Consider the following 10,025-nt stretch of genomic DNA (forward strand, 5'->3'; position numbering starts at 1 on the left):
GGGAGGAGTATGGAAAACATTTTCATATCCCAATATTTTAGGATGATTTACAATTCAGTTTGAAGACTTGCAAATATTGCAGTTTGACTATTCCTTAAAAATCTTTCTCTCCTGAAATCTCAGTAAAGTGTAACCACACAATGACAAATGAAACAGGAGAGAAGAAATCAAAGGATAAGAGAGTTGAATAAATTTTTGGAAAACAAAATGCAGGTAAAGAAAGACTGACTTAACAGAGCCAGAACCAAGGAAACTGAATGCCTGCAAAAGGTGGTACATTGAGAAGAAGCCAGTATACCAATGTCCAGAAACAACGTTCAGTACCCGGAGGATCCAAGTGCTCATTTTCAGAGATGGTACTTGGGGCATAAAAAAAGGATTGGTTGCAAATCTGTTGACAGAATCATTGAACTATCTTTCTCTATGCTTACTTAAGTCAGGTGACCAGTTTCTTTCTTTTTTTTTTTTTTTTTCTTTTTTTGGCCGCGGCATGCGGAGTCTTAGTTCTCCCTACCAGGGATCACATCCATGTCCCCTACAGTGGAAATGCGGAATCTTAACCACTGGACCGCCAGAGAAGTCCCCAGGTGACCACTTTTAATCCTTCAGCCTTTTCAAGCAGGAGGCCAGAGGTTAATAACCTTGAGTAACTAAACCAGAAGATCATAGGATTTATAGGATACCAGGGATAACAGAAGGCTTGGATTAGATAGTGTTGAAAATACGGATTAAGTGGAAGTCTGCATTGAATATGGGTGCCCTAAGCATGTTCCCAGAATGCTGCCTACTGGGTATAGGCTTCTCTGCCAGGATTTTTCTCTTTGGAGAAACTAATCGACCCTAGAGAAAAGATCTCCAGACACTCGCTTTTGGTTGTGCCTTGATAAGAAGACTACTTGCCATTTTATCACTCTTCAGTGAGTCCCAGTATTTCCAAGTCATATATGTCATGAGGTTTCCATTCAGCTTTCTAGTGCCTACTATTAAATATGAACATAGAACCAGGATCATCAGATATTTGAGGAAAATTTCTAATACATAAGAGATCAGATATAATCTGATGGGTGGGGGCAGATACAATGCAGTGATCAGTAAAGTACCCCCAAATATAATTAATATTTTGAAAGAAAGTAGATGTATTCATTAAATGAAAACAGGATGCTTTGAAAAGGAAAAGGAAAATGTGGAGCAAATTTTCTGGAAATTTAAAGTGATAGCCAAAGCAGTTCATTAGAAGGGTTGGAAGATAAAATTGTTGAGGAACGCACCCTGAAAGTACAGTTGACCTTTGAACAACACAGGTGTTAGGCATACAACCAACTGCAAATCCTGTAGTACTATAGTATGTATTTATTGAAAAAATCTGCGTATAAGTGGACCCACACAGTTGAAACCCGTGTTGTTCAAGGGTCGACTGTATAACCAAAACAAAGAAATAGAAAATGAGAAAAGACAAAATTAGAGAATCAGAGCAGGATGGCTAACATTTTAATAGTAAGAATCTAAGAGAAAAGACTTGAAGTAAGGAAATTATTAAATAATACAAGAAAAGTTCCACAGGACTTGTGCCTCTTAGGTTGAAAGATTGACCCGTTAAATGAAAGAAGATCCATACCATTCTTGAAATCAGAACAGTATAATCAAAGAAGATAATGTATTGCTGCTTCTAGCAGTATTGTGGAATAGATACTCTGAAGGCCTCTGATCTATTGCTGGGCTCACAAGAAGTGGCATGAGTTCTCAAAGAAGCTAAGGTTGTTGCAGGTCACGAACCCTCCCTGGTCCTGGCAGAGGCAAATAAAAATCTCTGGAGAAAGCATTCATAATTTAGATCAGAGTTTTGCACACTTTTCTGTAAAGGGCCAGAATGTCATTATTTTGACTTTGAGGACCTTACCATGTCTGAAGCAACTACCCTGCTGTTGTGCAAAAGCAGCTATATAGACTATACATAAATGAGTGAGCATGGCAGTGGTCCAATAAAACATTTACAAAATCAGGTAGTGAACTGGACCTGGCCCTTGGGGTGTAGTTTGCTGAACTCTAATTTAGAACCTCAACTGTCACAGATTAAGCTCAACCAAATATGAGCTCACAAAATTATCACACTCACAAGGAAACAAGCCACTTGAGTGAGCCAGCATAAGCAATATATATGGACCCTGAATGATAATGTTAGATATTGAAATTGTACATGATTATAACTGCACATGATACGTCTTAAGAAGAAAAAAATGGAATCAAAAAGTACGCAAGAAACAGGAACAACAAAGATGACCAAACAGACGTTAAAGCAAGCAGAAGCAACATTTAGAAATTTAAAAAAACTTGGTGAAATCTTAAAAATCAATCCATGGTGAAAGACTATGCCTTCAACACATACATGATTCAAACCCCTTCCTAAAACTACATTGAAGCACAGCCAAGGATTTTTTTAAGGCATTATCTCATATACACAAAAATACTGTGAGAGAAATGAGAGCCACAAAATTTTGAAAGCTGGAAAAAATATTAGTTGTGATCAACTCAGCAGACTTAGCTTCAGTGGGTAAATCTGAGAAGCAACCTGATTTGCACCCAGTTTGGCAATACCAAGTGTAGAGTGTATGGAGCAACCTTGTACATTGATGGTGGCAGTGTCGGTTGATAACAATCATCTCCAGTCACTTTACATTATATAGTAAAGTTTAACATGCATGTATCGTTATTTGCCCTAGAGAAACTCTTATGTGTGTATCATGAGGCATACAAAAATGTTCATGTTCGCATTGTAAGAACAAGAAAACAGCCTGTACTACTTCTGGAGGAGTAGGAGCAGGATGCAGACAGGGTAGGACAAGGGGCTACCAGAGTGTACGTGGTGCTCCAGTTCTCTATTGCTTTGTAACAAACCACCCCAAAAAGTGGTGGTTTAAAACAACAAAATGTATTGTGCTCTAATCTGCGAGGTCAGAGCTTGGCAGGGACAGCTTATCTGATCCATGCAGCCACAGCTGGGTCAGCTCAGTGGGCAGGGGTTGGAATCTTTGGAATCACTCACACATGTGTCTGGAAGACACGTAGTGGCTATCTGCTGGGACTTCAGGTGAGGCTAAAACTAGAAGGCTTTCATATTGGCTCTGATTTCTGCATCAAAGATGTCACAAAGCTCTGTGCAGAAGTGGCAAACTCCTAGAAGAGTGTGTGGAACCAGAAGTGTTGTAGCCATTTTTAGAAAAGGATGTATCTCGGCAGCCTCACTAGAAGCCCAGTATAGACAAAGGCTTATCTTGACAAGATTTGCTGGTTTGTATGCCTTTTGTCTAATGAGGTTGCTTTATAAATTGATACATAAGAAACTGCAAGAAGTTAAAACAATTGTGTCATCTTGGGCTAAAAGATACAGAACAGTGCAAAGTATAAAGGCTTTTGGACCTTCAAACTTCTGTGGGCAGGAAGAAAGCTGAAAAAACTACTCAGCTACAGACATGGGCTCCATTTTGTGAGAAATGAAGGGTAATTTCCACATGGCTTTTGGGGCAAGTGTTGATATAGAGAGCCAGTGGAAGCCAGAGAGGTAGAGCTGAGTTTAAATTCTAGCTGTGTCATTTTGTAGCCATATGATTTTGTCATATTCATAATAAAATACCATAAACTGGGTGGCTCATAAACAACAGACATTTGTTTCCTCACAGTTCTGGAGGCTGCAAGTTCAAGATCAAGGAGCCAACATGGTCAGCGAGGTTCTTGTAAAGGCCAGCTTGCATGTTGCAGACTGCTGACTTCCTGCAGTGTCCTCCCATGGTGGAAAGGGCTAAGGAGCCTCTTTTAAAAGGCACTACTACCATTCATGAGGGTCAGCCCTTATGACTTAAGTATCTCTCAAAGGCCCCACCTACTAATACCATCACCTTTGGGGGTTAGGATTTCAGCATGAACTTCGGGGAGACACATCCAGACCACAGCACTCAGAAACCAAGCAGCATTGCTTCCATATAATTTTATTCATTGAGGCAGACACAAAGGCCTCCCAAATTCAGGGGGAAATAAACTGTTCCTCTTGATGGGGAATGGCAAAATTCTGGAAGAGTATAGGGAACCAGAATTTTTTTGCAGCCATTTTTTAAGAAAATCTGTTACAGATAGTATTATATTTCTTAAGCTTGGTTGTACATTCTTAAGATTAAATAGACTTAGACTTTATTTATTACTTTTTTTAAATAAATGTATTTTATTTATTTATTTTTGGCTGCGTTGGGTCTTCATTGCTGTGCACGGGCTTTCTCTGGTTGCAGTGAGCAGGGGTTACTCATTGCGGTATGCGGGCTTCTCATTGTGGTGGCTTCTCTTGTTGCGGAGCACGGGCTCTAGGCACGTGGGTTCAGTAGTTGTGGCTTGCAGGCTCCTTAGTTATGGCTCACGGGATCTAGAGTGCAGGCCCAGTAGTTGTGGTGCACGGGCTTGGTTGCTCCATGGCATGTGGGATTTTCCTGCACCAGGGCTCGACCCTGTGTCCACTGCATTGGCTGGCGGATTCTTAACCACTGCGCCGCCAGGGAAGCCCTAGACTTAGACTTTAGTATGTATTATTCACAATATTTGATAAAAAATAAATAAGCCTTGTTTAAAAAAATTAGGTAATTTTAGACCTTCAGATCTCCAAAATTCCCTGTATCCAGGGGAGAGAAGTAAGTTCTTGAGAAGTTGTAAGCATAAACTGGCCCTTACATGGATACGTACCAAAAAATTCAGTAAACTATATTGGAGAATGGGACATAGTGTGTGTGTGTGTTGCAAAACAGCTAAATCCTTGTCTTCTATGTTGGGAAGTCAGATAATGCCTAAAATCAGAAAAATCTAGAAATAATATAAGCATGTAATTTTTAGATATGGTAGTGAATATAAGATAAACAAAACAAAACAAAAAAAGATAAGCAGCTAAAGAGTTGAAACAATTCCCAACTGTTTTAGGGGGTTGGAAATTGGGTCCAGAGGCAGACCTTTATGATTCTTTCAACCAAGTACATCTGTTCAATGGACTAAATTTAAAAGAAGAAAAATAAATGGATGAGCTAAACAGCAGATTAGATTGCGGAAGATAGAATAAAGATTTCTGGCAATATTTTTGTTCACATGAGCAAGGCAATATTATCTGAATGGATTCTGCATATCTCTTTGGCTTTTTTTTTTTTTTTTGGCTTTGTAATAATATTAAGTCAATGACAAAAATCAGAACAGGATGTTATGAAAAAGGAGCAATCAGACATCAAGAAAGAGTCCTTGAAATCAAAACTATCAGCATTGAACTGGGGAAAAAATTGTGTATCAAGACTGAATATACTGTACCTAAATAAGAAACAAATTAGTGAACTGGTACATAAAGGTGAAAAAGTGGCTCAGAATGTAATCCACAAAGGTGGAAATGGAAAATATGCAAGTAAAGTTAAGAGATATGACAGATCAATCCAGAAGGGCCAGTGTTTACCTTATATCCAGATTCTGAAAAGAAGAAACAGAAGATGGAGTGGGAAAATTATTGAAAGAACAATTTCTATAACTAAGAATGACCCATCTCCATAAAGACAGTGTTGAATTCCAACAAGGATCAACCAAAAAAAGCCCAAGATAGGGCTTCCCTGGTGGCATAGTGGTTGAGAGTCCACCTGCCGATGCAGGGGACGCAGGTTCGTGCCCCTGTCCGGGAAGATCCCACATGCCGCGGAACGGCTGGGCCCGTGAGCCATGGCCACTGAGCCTGCGCGTCCGGAGCCTGTGCTCCGCAATGGGAGAGGCCACAGCAGTGAGAGGCCCGCGTACCGCAAAAAAAAAAAAAAAAAAAAAAGCCCAAGATAAATCCTCATGAAATTTCAGAACTTTAAAGAGAAAGAAGTATCTGAAAAACACATTTCCTGCAATGGAATAAGTATCAGATTGGCAGCAAGATTCTTATCAACTATATTAGATATTAGAGGTCAATGTACCAATGCTTCCTAAGTTATATGGAGAAATCATTTTGAACTTAGAACTCTATGTCTAGGTAATAAAGAGGTAAATTTTATTTCCAAAATGCATTTTTGGGAAAAAGAATGCCTCAATAATGTACTCCACCAAAACAAATACAAACAAAACAAAAACAAGCAAACAAATGATGGCATTCTAAGAAAGAAAAGTATGTAGGATCAAAGATGTAGTAAGATTCATTCACCTAGAAGCACAGGATAGGAAATCAAAATAATCTGTGAAAACTTTATTCAAGAAGGCATATGCCTCTTCTGTTATTAAGAAGTAATTTATCAAACTAACATTTATTGAGAACTAGCACTGGGTTAAGTATTTTCTGTGCCTTCTCTTTTTTAATCCTCACAAAGTCCCTTGAGGTAGGTAATATTATTAGCCCTGTGTTACAAATGAGTAAACTGAGGTTTATAGATGCTAAGCAACGTGCCCAATATAGCTAGCTAGGAAGTGATAGAGCTAAGGTTTGAACAAGTAAAAAACCCTAGGGAAGGTCTCCCTAGAGAAATAGCTGATTGTAGATCTAGGGCAGGAAACATACTTTCAAGGTAAGTATAGAGACATCTCACACCAGAAGGAAGAAAGCTAACAAAAATCACTGGGTTGTGTCTCAAGGACTCAAGCATCTCAAGGTTTCTAATTGCCAGAGATAAGATAACTTGGTAATTAATTAGAGTAGTAGCTGTAATAGATTGCAACATAACATATTTAAATCCATGAGTTCATAATGATACTTTAAAAGTGCTAAGGACATGGTGAACACAAAGAAAATACCTATAGAAGATACACACAAAAAAATGAGAAAGTAATCAAAGTAAGTCACTACAAAAAATAAAACACAAAATAAGGCAGCAAGAGAGGAAAAAAGGAACAAAATAACAAGACACGCAGAAAACAATTAACAAAATGGCAATAGTAAGTCCTTCCCTATCAGTATTTACACCTCAAGAAAATAGAAAAAGAAGAACAAACCAAACCCAAAGTTAGCAGAGGGAAGGAAGTAGTAGATTAGAGCAGAAATAAATGAAATAAAGAATAGGAAAAAAATCAGTGAAACTAAGAGGGTTTTTTTAAACATTTTAAAAATATTTATTTATTTTGGCTGTACTGGATCTTAGTTGCAGCACATGGGATCTTTGTTGTGGTATGCGGTCTTCTTAGTTGTGGCATGTGGACTCTTAGTTGTGGCATGTGGACTTCTTAATTGCAGCGTGCACGTAGGATCTAGTTCCCTGACCAGGGCCCCTGCATTGGGAGCATGGAGTCTTACCCACTGGACCACCAGGGAAGTCCCAAGAGTTGTTTTTTTTAAAAGATCAACAAGTATAGCAAACCCTTAGCTAGACTAAGAAAAAAATAAAAGACAACAAAAATCAGCAATGAAAGGGAGACATTACAACTGATGCCACAGAAATATAAAGGATTTTAAGAGTCATTATAATGTGAACAATTACATGCCAACAAACTAGATGGATAAATTCCTAGAAACACAGCCTACCAAAGCTGAATCTTGAAGAAATAAAAAATATGAATGGACCTGTAACTATCAAGGACATTTGATAAGTAATAAAAATCTCCCAATAAAGAAAAGCCCAGATGGCTTCAAACAAAGCTAGAGGCCTCACATTTCCTGATTTCAAATTTTATTACAGTCTACAGTAATCAAAACAGTATGGTGATCAATGCAACAGAATAGAGAACTCCAAAATAAACTCTCAAGTATATGGTCAAACGATCTTAAACAAGGATGCCAAGGATACCCTGTAGGTAAAGGATAGTTCTTCAGCAAATGGTGTTGGAAAAACTGGATATCTACAAGCAAAGGAATGAAGTTGAACCCTTACCTTACACCAAATATAAAAATCACTCTGGGGGCTTCCCTGGTGGCGCAGTGGTTGAGAGTCCGCCTGACAATGCAGGGGACACGGGTTTGTGCCCAGTCCGGGAAGATCCCACATGCCGCGGAGCGGCTGGGCCCATGAGCCGTGGCCTCTGAGCCTGCGCGTCCGGAGCCTGTGCTCCGCAACGGGAGAGGCCACAACAGTGAGAGGCCTGCGTACCACAAAAAAAAAAAAAAAAAAAAATCACTCAAAATCAATGAAAGACTATACATAAGACAGAAAACTATAAAACTCCTAGAAGAAAACTTATGGGAAAAGCTTCATGACATTGGATTTGGCAATAATTTCATGGGTATGACACCAAAAGCAGAGGCAACAAAAGCAAAAATAGACAAATACGGGACTATATCAAACTTAGAAACTTCTGCACAGCAAAGTACAACAGTGAGAAGGCAACCTACAGAATGAGAGAAAATATTTGCAAACCATGTATCTGATAAGGGGTTAATATCCATTATGTATAAGAAATCCTACAAGTCACCACCACCACCAAGAACAACAACAAAAATTTTTTTCAGAAGCAAAGAATTTGAATAAACATTGCTCCAAAGAAGAAATACAAATGGCCTCAAGCATATAAGAAGGTACTCAACATCATTCATCATCAGGGAAATGCAAATCAAAGCCACAGTAAGATATCACCTTATACCCATTAGGATGGCCACTATCAATAAAAAAACAGAAAATAACAAGTGTTGGTGAAGATGTGGAAAAATTGGAACTCTTCTGCATTGTTGATAGAAATGTAACATGGTGCAGCCATTATGGAAAACTGTGGAGCTGCTTCTTCAAAAAAAAAAGAATTACTACATGATCCAGCATATGTGATATGTGTGTATATATGTGTACACACACACACACACACACACACACACACACACACACACACATTTCTGGGTATATATCCCAGGGAATTGAAAACAGGATCTAGAAGAGATATTTGCACTCCCATGTTCATTGCAGCATTATTTGCAATAGCCAAGAGGTAGAAGCAACTAAAAACACCCATCAAAAGATGAATGGATAAAGAAAATGTGATATGTACACACAGTGGAATATTATTCAGCCTAAAAAGGAAATCCTGTCACATGATACAACGTGGATGAAACTTAAGCCAGTTGCAAAAAGACAAGCCCTACATGATTCCATTTATAGCAGGTATCAAACACTTAGAAAGTAGAATGGTGGTTGCTGGGGGTTGGGGGTAGAGGGGAAGGGGAGTACTGTTCTATGGGCACAGAGTTTCAGTTTTGCAAGACGAAAAATAGAGATCTGTTGCACAACAATGTGCACATAGTTAACACTACTGTATTGTATACTTAAAGACAATCAAGGTGGTAAATTTTATGTTCTGTGTTTTTTGCCACACACACACACACCCCTCAAAGATGCTAGGAAACCAAACTGTAATTTTGAAAACTGTTAAATAAGGGAGAGAATCATGCATCTTTCCTGCCTTTCCTGTATGAACTGTATTTCAGGAACCAAACAGTTGAGGGGTTTTCTCTTTATAGATTTGTAGCTAATAAATAAAGAAGGAATGAAATTATTTAGGCAATGCTCAGCAGTGGCTGCTACAATCACAGGAAATGAAACAAGCAGACACCCTGTGTACTCCTTAATAGAAGGATATCATCACCTATGAAAATGTACTTAACAACTAAAAAAAGAACCCAGGGCTTCCCTGGTGGCGCAGTGGTTAAGAATCCACCTGCCAATGCAGGGCACACGGGTTCAAGCCCTGGTCCAGGAAGATCCCACATGCCACGGAGCAACTAAGGCCATGAGCCACAACTACTGAACCTGCGCTCTACAGCCCGCGAACCACAAGTACTGAAGCCCGTGAGCCACAACTACGGAAGCCTGTGAGCCACAACTACTGAAGCCCGTGTGCCTAGAGCCCGTGTTCCGCAACAAGAGAAGCCACTGCAACGAAAAGCCCGTGCAAAGAAGAGTAGCCCCTGCTCTCCGCAACTAGAGAAAGCCCGCACGCAGCAACAAAGACCCAATGCAGCCAAAAAAATAATAATAATGTATATATAAAAAAAAAGAACCCAAATTTTGTCAAGCACCAAGGTTTAATTACTAACATATGGAATACAGGGGATAGAGGAACACAGGGACACAATC

This window comes from Stenella coeruleoalba, assembly GCF_951394435.1.
Source record: "Stenella coeruleoalba genome assembly, chromosome: 11".
Taxonomy (NCBI): domain Eukaryota; kingdom Metazoa; phylum Chordata; class Mammalia; order Artiodactyla; family Delphinidae; genus Stenella; species Stenella coeruleoalba.